At 44.7% G+C, this 18365-nt stretch overlaps 1 pseudogene; it reads left to right on the plus strand.

The window, feature by feature from the left end:
• The first annotated feature begins 17088 nt into the window (after nt 1–17088).
• On the plus strand, nt 17089–17441 carry LOC101838325 (annotated as a pseudogene).
• The last annotated feature ends 924 nt before the right edge of the window (nt 17442–18365 follow it).

An 18365-nucleotide genomic window follows, 5' to 3' on the forward strand; every position in this document is an offset into this window, starting at 1 on the left:
GCTTGGTTGCCATGGTGATGTTTGGTCCTAGGTTGCTGCTGGGACCTGTATCTGAGTTCATAGCCCTGATGCAGCCATGGTCTATGATGGTGTCGGTGGCTCCTGATACCACCAAAGGCCAAGAGGATAGGACTATACAGTTGATCCCACCTCTCACTGGCTGCAACGCTAGAGAGAACTAGCCCTGCCTGCCTCTCAGTGGCTGAAGCATCCTGGAGAGAGGCTCCTACTCCTCAGATGGTCAGGACAATAGAACTGACCCTGTTTGCAGGAGCATGGGCAAGCTGGCCCCAAGACGGTAAGAACGGGAGAGCAGTTTGCATCCCTCTGCCATGTGGTGGCACGGGAAGATGCCCTCCTCCCCTCACCCCTTGACAGCTGCAGCAGGTAGGGAAGCTGCCCCACAGCTGCAGCACTTGGGAGGACGGGTTCTGTACCTCACCTGGGGTGGGGTGTGGGTAAGCCAGCCCTGAGGGCACGGGAGGGTCATCTGTGGTGTGGTGGTGTGTGTGAGAAAAAGATGCCTTCCACCTCCAGATGCTGACTGAGCTGACCAGCTCCAAGACTCAGGAAAGCGGGCCCTGTGCCTCATCTAGGCAGCACAGCAGAGCTGAGCCTGCTCACAGGGACACGGGTGGACTGCCCGGAGGAGAACATGAGCATGGGAGTCCTGGCCCCACCCCCACTGCCAGATGGTAGTGTGGGCAAGGGAAAGACGCTTCCCCCCCATCCGCCTGTGGCTGGTAGGAGAGCTGGCCCTGGGGTCATAAGAGTGGGAGAGCTGTCCCTGCCCCTCGCCACCTGCAGCACTTGGGAGAGCGGCCCCTGCACCCCACCTAAGCAATGTAGTAGAGCTGGCCCTGAAGCTAGTGGTGTGGGAGAGCAGATCCTGAGGGAAGGACACATCCTGAGGGAAGGACACCGGAGAACTGGCCCCTCCCCTTGCTCATCCCTGCTGGGGGCGGACTAACTGGGGAGCTCACCCTGGTGGTGAAGACAGGGGAGAGAGCCGGTGGACTGCCAGGCCCAGAGCCAGGCTTATGAGTTGGCCCGCCCCATCTGTGATCTGCTGGAGCGCGGGAAGAAAACACTGTCAACTCGAGCACATACATTTGTTCACCACCGAGACCATCCCTTCCCTGTTTTCCTGTCCCTAGTGAGAGACATGATTCAGTGAGGGGGCTCACAGCATCCTCCCCTTCACCAGAGCAATCACTATGCCAGGCCTCGTCACCTTCAGAAGCCCGTTCTGTTGGCTAAAGGGACACATCACACCATTCTTTAGAACCTTGGTGAATCATGAGGAAACATCTATGAAAACTGAAGAGTAAATAAAACTTAGTGTGTCTCCCTCATAGAGACAACACCCTGGGCATACCCCCTGCACTTGGACACTAGCACATGCTCACATAGGCTGTGTGCTGGTCAGGTTTTATTGTCAACTGGACATAGCCCAGTGTCACCTGAGGAGGGAACCTCAACTGTAAAATCGCCCCCATCAGACGAGCCTACAGAGTGGAGTGGGGTGGGGCATTTTTGTGATTGTTCATCAGCCCGCGGTAGGTGATAGCATCTCCCAGAAGGTGGACCTGAGCAGGCTGAGCAGGCCGGAGGGAGCAAGCCAATAAGCAGCATTTTCCCATGGCTTCTGCTTTACCTCCTGTTTGAGCTCCTGCCCTGACTTCCTTCAGGATGAACTATGACCTGGAAACATAAGCCAATGAACCCTTCCCTTGCCTGAGTTGTTTCTGGCCAGTTATCACAGCTCACAGCGACAGAGAGTAAAACAGAAGGCAACCATACAGCTTGCATACACGGAAAACAGAAATGGCGTGCCCATTTCCGAGCAACCAGCTTGTGAGAAGAACGGTGTTCTTACTCAGCCAAGGGTTTTTTTCTGTCTCTCCTTATTTCTATTGTTGCTATTTTTAAACAAATGGATACCTACAGAAGAGCTCTGGGGGTGTAGAGAGAAAACTTCGCTCCTGTGACCCAGAGCTAGAAAGTGCCACCCCAGCACAAGAGGAAGGATAGAACAGGGGTTTTCCTGAGGTGTGGCAACACCAAATGACTCATGACACTTCCTTATTCTAGCCCTTTCCATTGCTAGGGTGGAGAGAACTCAGACAGGCAGGGGAAACGCTCTTAGTTAAAGGGTGGCCTTGGTTTGGTGAAAGTTTTTTGTTTTCTTCTTGCAACGATGCCAGGCAGGGAACTAAAACTCAGAGCAAGATGCTGAGGGTTTAGAACTGTAACAGACTTGATGTTCGGAAAACGCCTCCTCCAAGGGCTCTGCGTGCTCAGCACTTGCCACCGAAGGATGCTGGAAGCAGCCTCACAACCCGGATGCTCTGACCTCACACCTTCCTGCTTCTTCCCTGAAGCAGATCATCAACACAAGAGTTCCTCTGGCCCGAGATGGCTGGTGGAAACCAGAACCAGTTTTCATCAAGGCAAGCCATAGAGAGCGCACAATAGCGTGGCAGCCGTCTCGAAGCTCTCTGTAGGAGCCAGACATAAACAAACGCTCTAGCCTGCCAAATCATAAGACCTCTGCTCCAGAAGGGGCCTGCCACGTGCCCAGGAGGAAGGGATGCTGCACGGCAGCCAAGAAGACTCCCAGCAGGCAGGTCTTGCTGATCTCCATACTTAATGCGTTACACTCAGGTTACTTTTCACACGTCAGTCCATTCTCTTCAGAATCTAAGCATGTGCACCTGGGCGCGCGCACACGTGCACGCATACATGCATACTCCATCCCTCCCCCCCCCACACACACAGTCTTTTCTGAGTCCAGAACTCATATGAAATAAACCTCAAGTGCTTGTCTCTTATTTTGCCTTTGTTACAGGGAATGTCAGCCACGACCCTTGTGAAAAAAATCAAAGCTGTTCACCCCAGCAGCTACAGTAGCCATCTTTGAGATCAACTCAACACATTCCCCACTGTGTATACAACTACAGAAAGACTCAAACTCAACAAATTCCTCTTTGGGAAGCCGGGAACCAGAGGGACCTCAAAGCTCACAAGGCAGGCAAGGAGGCCAGACAAAGAAGGAAGGAGAGAGGAGAATCATCCTCCATTATCTTTGCAGCCTGGTGAGCCTAGGACCACCTCAGTTCCCTGAGCGAGGTTGGATTTGCAATTCCATCCCGCCACTTTCTGAGATTTTTCTAGAGATGATAATGGTCCCAGATACTAAATCTGCCTGAAAGCAAAGCGCTCACGTGCTCCACGAGTCCCTCTGCTCCCAGACACAGGAATAATTGGGCTTTTTATACTTCACGAGGTTTTCAAATCACCAGAGATTAAGCATCAGCAATTATATAAATCCATCCATAATTCACAAAGAATCCAAGCTGTTGAGGGAACCAGAGCCAAAACAGAATGGCTCTTGGCTTCATGGAACCATGCTGCTTTAGAAATGCTATTATCGAGCTCATTCAGTAAAAGTTGTTTGCTTAAAAGCTCTTTGTCGAAAAGAAGAGCAGAGAGTAGGAAACTGTAAATTGCTGTTTCATAAACAGGCTCTGTGTGGGCACAGGGAAAATTACATTTAAAATTTTTGTGTGCAACACCCAACTCCAGTGTGGGAACCTATGAAGGGACCAAAAAGGCCTGGGTGCTAGTAGTATTGTGCCCTTTACCATTTATTAAGTTCAGAGGTGGATTTATGAATTACAAAGACTTTCCAGTAGTTGTGTAACCCACCCAGACCACTCGGAAGGCTTACAATTGACCTTGCGGTCCACAGAAAAACTAAGTTCTGCGTAGAAACTCTGTATGTAATAAAGACCCCGCGTAGAAACTCTGTATGTAATAAAGACCCCGCAGGTTGTTTGATCCTGGCTGCAGAGAACATTATGGTGATGGAGAGTTGACATTTTGTAGCTCACATGTTATAATCACCTCAGGCCACATTATGGCCTTCAGTAGTCCGTTCACTTCCCATTTTTTTGTATTTCATGGACATTATTGTGACTAATAAACTTCTCAGGCAGTTACCACAGAGCTTAGCAAACATCTCTCCTCTACCAAACACATAGCTAAGCGTGTTTTAACATCTGACGCCTTTAGAACAAATGTTGCCATTTTGCTGTAACCCTGATGATCCGCCAATGTAATTGGAAAGCATGCTGATGTATTACTCTCTTGTTCTGCGACTATGCAGGTTTGTGTGACATCTTCCACAGGGGAACATGCTATTCAGTGCAATTTGCACCCATGTTCCCAAGGGTCACAGTCACTTTCAATTGGCTTTGAATAAATGACTTTCTTATTTCTTTTAGTAGAGTATTTTACATCAGTATATGTAGGGAGAATGTAATATTCACGTTTCATATCACATTATAACTAATGCCAAGCCCTCAAAGGAATCTTTATTATTATCTAAAATTAATTGCAACTTCAAATTCCTGAATGCATTTCTTAATTGTAGGAATTATTGTGAGTGTCTCTGGCCTAGAGGAGACCAGAATATACCCCCCTCAAATTTGCCTCGTTCTTGTTTTTTTTTTATATGTTTGTTTTTTAAAGAGAGAGAATGTGTGTGGAGATGTATGGGGAGAGACCATCTGGTAGGAGTGGGGTAGGGACAAGTGTGATCAGAATATATTGTATGAAAGGGAATTTTTCAGTTAAAATAACAATTTTAAGGAGCTTAATCTCTATTGGTGCTTTAACACCAGTGTGAAATCTTCATATATATACATGTTTTTAGAGGCAGGGTTTCTCTGTATTGTTTTGGAGGCTGTCCTGGAACTCGCTCTGTAGACCAGGCTGGCCTCGAACTCACAGAGATTCGCCTGCCTCTGCCTCCCGAGTGCTGGGATTAAAGGTGTGTGCCACCAATGCCCGGCGAAATCTTCATTTTTTTTTTTTTGTACAGAATGGATAAATCACCAGAACTTGTCATTAGCGGAAGAGGCACCGTTTAAGCTATAACTCACCTCTGCATTCTGGTGTAGCAGAAGACAGCAGCTAACCATGAGTATAAGGCCACATCTTTGAATTACTGCGCGTCCTCCATGAATACAAATGGATACCATTGCTCCTACACTAATATGCTGGCATGCTGATATTATAATAAATGTAGATTATTAAATTTCTCCTGTTTTCTTGTTGATGTGTCTTTTGTTTGAGGAATCTGACCCAATCAAGCACTCTGAAGTATAAAGAGGAACTTAGGTCTATCACCTATGCATCCCAACAACTAAATTTATCCCTTAGTTCATTTCTGTCTGATTTACCATTGCATGAATGTCAGATATACCAAGAGTATCCTGTACAGAAAAATTACACTAAACACATGAAAAGAAAGGCCAGCGGGGGATGGCTCAGTGGGCAGAGCGTTTGTTATCCAAACCTGAGGATCTGAGTTCAGATCCCTGCACCTACATGAAAGCCTGGGTGTGGCTAGGTGCAGACTTGTAAACCCAGTGCTGTGGGGAGCAGACAGGAGGGTCACTGATGGCTGTCGACCACTCTCCTGGCTTCTGATTCAGTCAGAGGCACTGTTTCTAGGAAATTAGACAGAGAAGGACAACCAATATGCTCAGTTGGCCTACACAGACACACACACACACACACACAGATGCGCATATACATACACACACAGAGGTACATACATATACACCACACACACACACACACACACATATACATACACATGCCCACATACAGAAGTTCATACATACACACAGAGGCACATACTCACACACACAGAAACATGCATGCACACACAAGAACTCTGTGAGTTCAAAGCCAGCTTGCTTTATATAGGAAGATGCTATCTCAAAAAAAAGAAAAGAAAAGAAAAACAACTTCAAGTGTACTAAGTAATCTGTATGGGTTAAGATTATTTACTCTTACTAGACTATTTTGCAACCCTTTAAATATACAAATTAGGACTGCAGAGATAGTTTAGTAGTTAAGAACACTGGTTCCTCTTAGAAAATTCAATTCCCAGCACCCACCTGGTAGCTCATAACTGACTACAACTCTAGTTCCAGGGAATCCAATACCCTCTCCTGGCCTCTGCCAGAACCAGGCACATAAGTGACATGCAGACATACATGTAGACAAAACACTCATTAAATAAAAAATTGCAATTATTAAAAACTAAAAATAAGCCAGATAGTGTTGGCACACACCTTTCATCTCAGCACTTGGGAGGCAGAGGCAGGTGGATCTCTGTGAGTTGGAGGCCAGCCTGGTCTACAGAGCAAGTGCTAGGACAGGCTCCAAAACTACACAGAGAAACCCTGTCTCGAAAAAAATAAAAATAAAAACCAAAACATAAATAAATAAATAAATAAACCAAAAAAAGCATACAAATTAATTTGGAAGAGTTTGACTATAATATAAATAATTTCTGTGTAGAAATGAAAATTGGGTTTTCATATCTGGAATACCCCAGCCTGTGGCCTGCAGGCCACATGTGTCCCAGGATGGGTATGAATATAGCCTGGCCATTAGATGACAACATTATGTCACAATGTCAAAAGTGTGGGCACCTTTGACTTAAATAACCATCAGACTTTCATGGCTTGCTGAGAAACACATTCACTTTCTCTCCGAAGCCATAACAGTGTCCTCCTTCCTGAAGCTTCTGAGTAGTCATCATTAGAGAATCTGTCAGTCAGAGACGAGTGGCTAAGTATGCGGGGTAAAGAGCTACACCCTGCCATTGTGATCGGCATTTTCCTACACAAGAAACACAATTGCAAAGCTTCTAAGTGTCTCAGGAAAAACAGGTGAGCCATAAGCAAAGGAAGGAAGGAGACTATCTTGGAAAGGGATTCAGAAGGCAGAGTTCATCTAGAGGATGAAGGAATACCAGCTCATCACACAGGAGCACTCAGACAAAGACTTGGTTCTGTTTTGAGAAAGTAAAACCGTCAAAGCTCCATTTGGCTTCATATTTCACCACTAAAGTTGCATTTTTAAAATCACAGAATGGATCCAGAAACTTCACCCTAGGGAGCACGTGGCTAACATGTTGAGTTTTTGTTTTTAACTTTAAATCTTATATAATTACAGAACTCAGCATTTTACAGCCATAATGTCATTCTAGTTATGGAACATTTTATGCAGTGGAAATAATTATACAGGGAGAATTTAATTAGCCCATCCATATAACCATTAATGTCAGCTATAAAGAAACTTAAAATATATGTCTGTATGAATGTGTGGTGTTTCTGACAAGAAAGACACCAAGTTATAATTTTATGAACAGCTGATGATTCTAAATGATCATTATTTAGTGGCCCAGCTAGTGAGTGATTCTAGGGAATGCTGAATAGTAAAAAGAAAAAATCTGTCTGTGAGTTCAGTGTGGGACACTCAAAGGGGGATGGTGGAAACCTTCCGATAGCTAATTAGAATGTCCTATCATGTCTATTTTAATTATCTAACTATAATTGATTGTTACATGTTAATATTTCTTTTTAAAGATTTTTTTCATGTGTGTGTTGTGAAGATCAAGGGTTAATACCATGTTGCCGTCTGGAATATAATACATGATCAGTATAGGCTATTTAAGCATTTCTTTCTCTTTCCTAATCACCAATGAGCTTCTTATAAGTATCACATTATATATACATACATATATGTTTCATATTTTTAACTGCGTTACATAAGGATACTTACACACAAGTATACATTGATCCTTGAGTATACACACTCATCATTATATAGTTACTATACAAAACTGAACAGTGCTGGAACAGAAAACCGGCACCAGTGAAATGACAAGTACCCCGAGACTAAAGCCTCTCACACTGTCATGTCTTCATTTGCTAAGCTGCCACTAGAATTCACTTTTCCTCCACGTCGCTGTTTTGACGCCAGTGTTTAAAAGCACACACACAGAAACATTGAGCAATTTACAACGCTTGCAAAATGTTCCTGGCCTTTCCTGTTCGCTGTTTACAAGGAGAGACTGATGTTCAAGCCCAGTTAAGTAAGGATAAAATATTTGCCCAGCGAGAAAGACCTAGTTCCGCCTGTCCATGAAGGGCGGCAAAGGGGGCGGGGACGCCCAGGGGGTGGAGACTGCAGAGTGGGACGCAATGCCGGATCCTGCTGGGCGGTTCAGCTTCATGGTCACCCCCTCTCGGGCACCTGTCAAGACAGGTGTCAGCCAGTCTTGAACATGCCATTCTGGGAGCTTTGTCGCATGGGGGTTCTTTTTCCCACAGCCACCCTTCCCTGCATTTTGTCCTGCGATCTTCGCAAATCTTTACTGAGCCGCCTACTTATCACCACTGTCCCACCGGGAGGGGACATATTAAGAACAGAAGCCACGTCTTATAGTCCGTCTCCTGCACTCTAGGGACCGTAAAATACAGGTGGTCCGGACACAGGTGAATTCTAATGAGTGATAAATCATGTGTATGCCGAGTCTGTCTCCGATATTCCATGAGATAGTGTGTACCACTTACTTAAATTTAAGTTTCACTTAGATAGTATTTATACTTATTACTAATTTTTTTTGCATGCTAGACATTTGATTTTACTAAAGAAATAACTAGTTCACTATTTCTTAATTCAAATAAAATGTCATCTTTTTCCACTAAAAAAAAATTTAAGTTTCACTTGGCACTCTGTATTTTTATTTGCTCAATCCGGCCTTCCTGTTGCCCCTTGCTGTGGGATGGTATTAGGCAACTTGTCTTGCACGGCTTCATCCTTTGTAAATATTATCATACTACCGTCTCTCTGAGGCCAGGAACAGCGTCCAACCCTTATGATTCGTCACTGCTTCTGTCTCGCCCCCCCGAATTCCCACAGCAACACCGTCTTAAATGCTGGGAGAGCGGGAATGGGGCTCCCCATTCATTCTTTCAACTCCTTCTCTGCACTGAGCAACAGCGGCTAAAATCTGACCAGCTGCCAGGCACTGGGTCGGCTCTGAAAGATAACACTTTAAACAAGACCCAGCATCAGCAGGCTGTTCCCAGCTCCAAGAGGCAAGCAGATAGGTCAGAGCCCTCCCATCCCTGTGTGAGCTTCTAAACAGAGCGATGAGACTGCATGTGGGAGATACCGACTGCATGCTTCCAGGAGGAAGCATCAGGCTGACACTTAAGGACCCATGGCATTTGCCAGGGAAATGACAGAGGACAGCACACAGTGAGAGACAGAAGCTGAAGATAAAGACACCCAGCTTCTTCTTACTCCAAGCTCGCTCTGACTTGGGCCATCACTCACTGTCTTGGAGGCCTCAAGCTCTCGTTTGCTGTTTTCTTCAAGTCCTTCAAGAACGATAGCTTGACCTGAGAAAATGGGAGCTCATGGACCCCAGCCAGACAGCTGGGGAGCCAGCATTAAGACCCAACAAGGCCCCCTGAATGTGGGTATCAGTTAGGAGGTCTAGGCAGTCTATGGGGCCTCTGGCAGTGGAACCAGTATTTATCCTTAGTGCACGAATGAACTTTGGGAGCCCACACCCCATGAAGGGATATTCTCTTAACCTATATACATGGGGGTGGGCCTAGGCCCTGACCCAAATGATGTGACAGACTTTGATGATCCCCCATGGAAGGCCTCACCCTCCCTGAGGAGTGGATAGGGGGCGGGATGGAATGGAGGGATGGGGGGGGGCATGGCAGGACAGGAGGGAGAGGGAACTGGGATTGATCTGTAAAATAAGAAAGTTTGTAATTTTATAATAAAAAAGAGTGATAGCTCTTCTGTTCTTATCATATCTTCCTTCTCTAGCACTGGGATGTTCTCTCTCTCTGTGCAGCCTTGGTAATCCTCAGAGATGCAGAGCGGAATGCCACCAGGCATCTCTCCCAGCCTTGTCTCTGGGGTCTTGTTTCTCTCTACTCTCCCCACCCCCTCCTGTAGCCTTGCTGAAGCTTACCCTACCGCAGCCTTCTTTTGAGTGATGCTATTCACCTCTTGTTCTGCATTTCCTGCATCAACAAAACAAAACAGAAAAACAAAGCCACAACTCATTGGTGGTTGACAACGACATTTGGAGGTTCCAACTCTGAAAGTACAGCCACAAGAGAAAGAAAAGCACATCTCTAAGGAGAGGCGGCCCACAGAGTGCCGGAGGACATTCTCGGGTAAAGCCTGGAATTACTGCACTTCCTAGGCAGTGTCTGTGGCATGAGGCTGCTCTCTCTCTCTCTCTCTCTCTCTCTCTCTCTCTCTCTCTCTCTCTCTCTCTCTCTCTCTCGCGGTACCGACCTGTGCCCAGCACAAAACCAGCACACACAAGGCGGCCGATGCAAGAATTCACATGTAATTAGGTTTTCAGTCCTAATTAAATTTTGATATAATTAATGTTCCGTGATGGCCAAGTGATAGAGTTAAACAAATAAAGAACAGTAGCTGCTTTCTGTACTGTGTGTTGAGCAAAATTTTACAGGGTGTGAACTGAGGTCTTACACAGAGCCCAGGAAGGCTGGTCTATATAGACTCTAATCACAGCAGCTACACTGTATTTGGCTTCTGGAGGCGCTGTCGCTAATTAACTAATGAAGCTATAAATAATTAGCAGGTTAGGCCGTAATCAATTGTGTGATTGGCTGACTAAGCTGGAACCAATTAACTCATTTTCTATGACATCCTCCTATTTTCCTATAAGGGCTATCAGATGCCACTGTTGGGAGAGTTCTGGGAACCTGTTGTGACTGTGGCAGCTACTGCCCAATGTGTGAATCAGTTGGTTTTTGTTTTGGCATGCTAACTTTAATTGGTCTAAGGTACTTTCATTTTAACAGGTGAAGCCAGGAATGTTAGGAGCTTTGAAAAAAATTGTGACTAGAGAGTGTCTACAATGGTTAATTTCACATGTCGGCTTGATGTTCAAACAATACTCTGGATACTTCCAGGGGAGTGTTTTTACATGCAATTGTCAGTACTTAAATAGGTTGAGGAAAGCAGGGTCCCCTGTTTAGAGTGGTAAGCTTTTTCCGAAACAAAAATGCTGACTGTTCTCCGAGTATATAAAGGTTCTTCCTCCCTGCTGCCTTCAGAGGAGCCCTGGGTGTCCCGAGTCTTGAGCCTCCTCCTCTATGAACAGGGTGATGCTTTAGGCACTCCTCAATCCCAAGCTTGCGGACAACTCTACACACTGCAGGCTTGAGCACCTTGGCATCCTGTAAGCTAAACCCTTTTGACAAACTTACATATGTATGGTAGAAAGATAGACGATAGATAGATAGATAGATAGATAGATAGATAGATAGATAGATAGATAGATAGATAGATAGATAGATAGATACATACATACATAGATACATACATACATAGATAGATAGATAGATAGATAGATAGATAGATAGATGGGTGGGTGGACTGATGGATAGATAGTAAGTAGAGAGACAGATTGTCTTAGTTAGGGTTTCTCTTGCTGTGAAGAGACACCATGACCACGGCAATTTTTATGAAGGAAAACATTTAATTGGATGACTCCCTTTCATGGTAGGAAGCACAGTAGCCAGCAGGCAGACATGGTGCTGGGGCTGAGAGTCCTTACATCTTGATTCGAAGGCAATGGGAAGTTTGCCTTCCTGGGTATGGTTTGAGCATATATGAGACCTCAAAGCCCACCTCCATAGTGCCACACTTCCTCCAACAAGACCACACCTACTACAACAAGGCCACACCTACTCCAACAAGGCCACACTCCCTAATAATGCCACTCCCTTTGGGGGGCTTTTCATTCAAACCACCCCATAGATGATAGATAGATAGATAGATAGATAGATAGATAGATAGATGTAACTATATTGTAGCTTTACACACACACAAACTATTGGTTTTCTTTCTGGAGAACCCTCATGCAATCTCGCTGAAAGCAAAGCAATCAGAAGCCACTTTGAATAGAAAACTCATCTTTATTCAAATGGATCAAAGACCTCAACATAAATCCAGCCACATTGAACCTCTTAGAAGAGAAAGTGGGAGGTACCCTTGAACGAATTGGTACAGGAGAACGCTTCCTGAACATAACTCCAGTAGCACAGATACTAAGATCGATAATTAATAAATGGGACCTACTGAAACTGAGAAGCTTCTGTAAGGCAAAGGACACAGTCAGCAAGACAAAAAGGCAACCCACAGAATGGGAAAAGATATTCACTAATCCCACATCTGACAGAGGGTTGATCTCCAAAATTTACAAAGAACTCAGGAAGCAAGTCTCCAAAACACCAAAGGATCCAATTAAAAAATGGGATACAGAACTAAATAGAGAATTTTCAATAGAGGAGTCTAAAATGGCTGAGAGACACTTAAGTGTTCAACATCCCTAGCCATCTGGGAAATGCAAATCAAAACAACTCTGAGATACCATCTTACTCCTGTCAGAATGACTAAAATCAAAAACACCAATGACAGTTTATGCTGGAGAGGATGTGGAGAAAGGGGAACACTTGTCCATTGCTGGTGGGAGTGTAAACTTGTACAGCCACTTTGGAAATCAGTATGGAGATTCCTCAGGAAAATGGGAATCATTCTACCACAAGACCCAGAAATTCTACTCTTAGGCATATACCCAAAAGATGCACATTCATACAACAGAGACATCTGTTCCACTATGTTCATAGCAGCATTATTTGTAATAGCCAGAACCTGGAAGCAACCTAGATGCCCCACAACTGAAGAGTGGATAGAGAAAATGTGGTACATTTACACAATGGAGTACTATTCAGCGGGAAAAAAAAAACAATGGAATCTTGAAATTTGCAAGCAAATGGATGGCACTAGAAGAAACCATCCTGAGTGAGGTGTCACAGTCACAAAAAGAGAAACATGGCATCTACTCTCTCATATATGGACTTTAGACATACAATCCCACTGCCAGAGAGTCTGGGAAGCAGAAACTTCATTCAGTGACTGATGAAAACAGAGGCAGACACCCACTGCTAAACACTGAATTGAACTCCTGGAATCCAGTGACAGAAATGGAGGACTGATGAGCATAGGGGTCAAGACTGGGCTGGTTTAACCCACAAAAACAGCTGACCTGAACAAGGTGGAGCTCTTGGACCCCAGACTGATGGCTGGGAATTCAGTATGAGACTGATCCATGGGTGTCAGTGAGGAAGCCTAGGCAATCTATGGACCCTTGGGTAGTATTTATACCTGGCATACAAATGGACTTTGGGTGCCCATCACACAATGAGGGATGCTGTCTCAGCCTGGACTCTAGGGGAAGGGCCTAAGTCCTGCCCTGGATGAAATGACAGACTGGAGAGCCCCCATGGAGGGCCTCACCCTCCCTGGGCATCAGAGTGGGGGTTGGGAAGGGGGCTGGGGAGCTGGGGGACAGGAGAGGAGGGGAGGGAGAGGGAGCTGAAATTGATATGTGCAGCAAGCTTGTTTCTAATTTAAATAAAAAATGAAAAAAACTTTAAAAAAACTCATCTTTAATTTGACTGACAAATCCTTTTGATTCAGATATACCCATCTCCCTTGGTGTCCCCCAATGCTCACCTACACTAAATGCAGATGAGTTCATTCCTATGGGTCATTTTTTTATTCTCATATTCAATGTCAAGAACTTTTGAAGAAAATTTCTAATTAATTTCATCCTTAGCAATCCTCTAACAATAGGTAAATGAATACTCGCCACATGTATACCTAAGACTTCAAAGCAGGCCAGAAGATAGGGTTGTATTTGAGGGAGTCAGAAGACAGAGCAATGCCTGTGAGTTCTGATAACCAAAGATCAAAAGAGAACAATCTGGGTAAAGCTAGGTGAGACTTTCTCCAGACTTCCCACAGTCCATGTAGTTGTTTTTGTGTGTGTGTGTGTGTGTGTGTGTTTTGCAGAAGTGAAGGTTCTGAAAAGGACAAAGACCTGAGAACTCACTGGGATCTGGGTGCTAAGTGTATCTCACAGAGCAGCATCACTTTACAGGGGCAGAGCTGCTGAATGATGTTTTAAACACATGACCTCATGTCTCTGTGTTGCTCTGGGCCCTGGAAGTTTATTCAGCTTTCCATGTCATGATGATTTGATGGCCTACTAAGCACACTGAGGTTTCCTAGTCTCCTCTTTCTCCCCATGGTAGGAGGAACAGCCAGCCAGGCATGAGAGTCACCAGCTGTGTCCAATTAGCCATATGCAGACATGAGAGGAACTAGAGTATCCATTCTCCCTTTTCACAAGAGTGTAGAGGACTGTTTCCAAAACCAAGGAGTGGCATCATCTGCCACTAGCTAGTGAAATGCCTTCGTGGTCCCCAGTCTAGAAACTGAGTAACATGGCAACCCTGTTTAAACCTTCCTTTGTCCTTCCCCACCTCTGACAAACTTCTAGCCATAGTAAAAGGAGGGAACAATAAGTGGTCCTTATTACTTGATATTCAAAGGCAATCATTCTTAATTCCACACCAGGCTGAAGGCAAACCAAATAGCCTATTTCCATAGACAATTATATCAGTGCAGTATCAGTGCACTGGTGACAATATCTTATCTTTGGAGAGATGTTCATATTTGAAAGACCTTGGATGCACAGTAAAAATGAGGGAGTCTACATCTGAATGGTAACTTCATGAACTTTGATGATGCATCAGAAGCTGACACTGCTTTCTGCTGTAATGACAGAGGCTCAGGCTGCCAAGGTGACGGACTCAACCATCCCCTCAAGTAAGAGAGCGTGCCAGCACCACAGTTGACTCGTGGCTACTCTGAAGGGTGTGAAATCCACTCATCACACACACACACACACACACACACACTTTCTCTCTCATACATACATACCACACACGCGCACACACACACACACACACACACACATACACACTTTCTCTCTCATACATACATACCACACACGCGCACACACACACACACACACACACACACACACACACGGAAAGAAGGAGGGAAGGAGGGAGAGAGGGAGGAAGTTGAAGTTTGAATGTGGAATGTTCCCCACAGGCTCTTGTTCAAACACTTGGTCCCTAGAAACTGGTGCTATTTTAGAAGGCTGTAAACCCTTTCAGGTAGCGATCTACGCAGATGAGAGTCTACATTTGTTTTATTCAGCTCTTCAGCTGACAGACTGAAACTTGACCACATTAGGGTAGGCATCCTGTTTTACTCCCTGTACTCTTAGAGACACATAATAGAACATTGTTTAACCAAATAACATGTGTACCTGGTAGCTCAGCGAAGCTGACATTTTAAATTAATCACCAAAGTCATGTCACTGGAAGCATCCTACAGTGACTGACAAGATGGCTGTCCTGAGAGAGAGAGAGACAGAGAGACAGAGAGATAGAGAGACAGAGAGACAGAGACAGACAGACAGACAGAGAGAGAGACAGAGAGACAGACAGAGAGAGAGACAAAGACAGAGAGACAGAGAGAGAGACAGAGAGAGAGAGAGAGAGAGAGAGACCTCACTATAGTCCCTGAAGGCTTCATGCAGCTGAACCTGCAGATCTATCTCATTTACATAAGAGAACCAAGAGGCACTACCTGTTTACAGCCCTGCCCTTCACAATTAATGCTCATCCTTTCTCAGCAATCCTACTGCCCACAAAACGGAACCATAGATTGGACAGCAAACTAGAAGAAATACCTCTGTTCAAGCTTCGTGTCTGTTGCTGTGATAAAACACATTAACAACAAGTAAGTTAAGGAAGGAAGGGTTTGCTTTAGCTTGGAATTCCAATTCCCAGTCCACCAATGCAGGTGCTGGTGACAGCTGGTCACATCCTCAGTCATGAGCAAGAAAATGCTTAGCAATCAGCCCTCTCTCCTCTCATACAGTACAAGGCTCCAACCAGGGAGTGTGCTATCCTCTTCAGGTAGTCACGTGTCCCCCAGAGATGTGCCCTCAGGCCAGCCTGATTTAGACAATCCCTCATGGAGATGAGATATTCTTCCCAGGTTCTAGGTTGAATGAGGTTAACAATTAGAACTGTCACAACTTGTGACCAAATACACAGAAAAGGTAAGACTGTCTAGTGAGGGAGTGTCCCAACTGTGTACAGGACAGAAACGCATGCACCGTCTGTCACACCCCTTCATATCATCCCGAAAATGACCATAAAGAGATGGCTGGTGTTTTTATTCTCATTTTTTTCTGTTGACGACTGTCACTGCTTAGACAATAATTCGGTTTCAATTGATTCCTCATATTAAGCTAAGCAAAGATATCAACTAATCAAGCAAATAATCAAATGTCTTATTAAATGGAAGGCTATCGTTTTGGAATCTCTCACCGGGAGTTTTTAAAGCCTTAAGGCAGGATTAGGAGATATAGATAAAACTCTACTTTAGCATGGTGGACGTCAAAGTGACTATGCTCAATTTAAACTGTATTTCAATGAAGACCTATGGTCATAGAAAAACAAAGGCATGGTGTAGCCTGTTGCTTGTTTGCTATAGTGGGTTTTTGCTGTGTTGGTTACTGTTACTGTTGACTCTGGGAATCAAACCCATGGTCTGGCTCACCGCTCAGAGATAGCCCCAGCCCCTGACTTTCAAATAAAGTAAGGAAACAATATTATTGATATTGATTCACGTTAATATTAAATACGCCAGAAATCCTCACACTGTGAGAACTCTTTTCTTTAAGCAATGGTTTTATTTGACCATAATACAGGGCTTGCATTTTTTTCTTTATTTCCTCCTCCTTTTCTGCCTCCTCCTCCTTCTCCTCTTTCCAATATACATATCAATATTTTAGGCACTGATTTGAAAACACACGTTTTCAGAAATCTCTTATCATACCAACTTCCATGGACTTTTCTTCTTACCAAGCATGGGCCAGTGGAGGGCCCAGCATAGGAGGGCTGTGCAGGGATACAGATATGGTTGCTGAACTTTCTCCATACCGGCCCCCAATTAGGACTACTTACACAAATAAAAATGCACCGTTAATCCCACCAATCGAGAATAAGACAACTACCACATTTTTTGAGCCAAATCTGAAGCAAGCTTTAATTACATGCTGGCCATGAATCACGATTTGCAGAGGCTTAAAAAGGCCAGAATCGACCTACGAATTTAGTTACCTTGGAGAGCTGTGTAGGGTCCTGCTGTGCTAACATCCAGGTCCCCCTGCAGAGTGTCCCGAGGAAGGATCTTAAAATTGTACAGAATTTCAAGATGAGTGATACTTCTGAAGTGATTTCCAAATTTTGAAGAGATTTTTGTAAGCAAATCCACACAAGATGACAAAGAGTACCAGGAATACTTCAAACATCCTCTTGAACCCCCTCCGATTATTGAGGAATGGAATAGCAGAGCTGGTGGTGACCAAAGAAACAGAGGCAACTGGCTGCAAGATAACAGACAGTTTAGAGTAGGGATAACAGACAGGACGGCCAAGTGACAATCGATCAAATCAGTGGCATGGTCGGTCATGGGGTACAACTGTCCACAGCAGACAAGAGCCTTACTATCAACAACAGTACGGACAATATGGTCACAGCCAGCAGCCTCCCTATGATTACTACTGACAGAAATGTTGCAGCTTTTAACAAAAGACCATTCATTTTGATAATGTGCTAAATCTTCATTTGTCTTCTCTTTTTTTTTGTGCCATTTGCTTTAGATTTTTGTTTTTCCTTTTTCTTTATTTAAATTAGAAACAAGCTTCTTTTACATGTCAATCCCAGTTTCCTCTCCCTCCCCTCCTCCCCTGCCCCCCACCGGCCCCCTATCCCATCCCATTTCTGCTCCCCAGGGAGGGTGAGGCCTTCCATGGGGATCTTCATAGTCTGTCATATCATTTGGAGCAGACCTAGGCCCTCCCCCATGTGTCTAAGTGAGAGAGTATCCTTCTATGTGGACTGGGCTCCCAAAGACCATTCGTGTATTAGGGATAAATACTGATCCACTACCAGAGGCCCTATGAATTAACCAGACCTCCAAACTGACATCCTCGTTCAGGGGGTCTAGATCAATCCTATGCTGGTTTCCCAACTATCAGTCTGGTGTCCATGAGGAACCCCTTGTTCAGGTCAGCTGTTTCTGTGGGTCTCTCTAGCTTGGTCTTGATCCCTTTGCTCATCACTCCTCCCTCTCTGCAACTGGATTCCAGAGTTCAGCACAGTGTTTAGCTGTGAGTGTCTGCTTCTGCTTCCATCAGCTACTGGATGAAGGCTCTAGGATGGCATATAAGGTAGTCTTCAATCTCATTATAGGGAAGTACATTTAAGGTAGCCTTTCCACTATTGTTTAGATTGTAAGTTGGAGTCATCCTTGTAGATCTCTGGACATGTCCCTAGTGCCAGATTTCTCTTTCAAACTATAATGGCTCCCTCTATTATGGTATCTCTTTTCTTGCTCTCCTCTCTTCTTCCCCCAACTCAATCTTCCTGCTCCCTCACGTCCTCCTCTCCTCTCTTCTTCTCCCCTGTTCTTTCTCCTAACTCCCTCTC

Source organism: Mesocricetus auratus, unplaced genomic scaffold (assembly GCF_017639785.1).
Source record: "Mesocricetus auratus isolate SY011 unplaced genomic scaffold, BCM_Maur_2.0 Super-Scaffold_100008, whole genome shotgun sequence".
Classification (NCBI taxonomy): domain Eukaryota; kingdom Metazoa; phylum Chordata; class Mammalia; order Rodentia; family Cricetidae; genus Mesocricetus; species Mesocricetus auratus.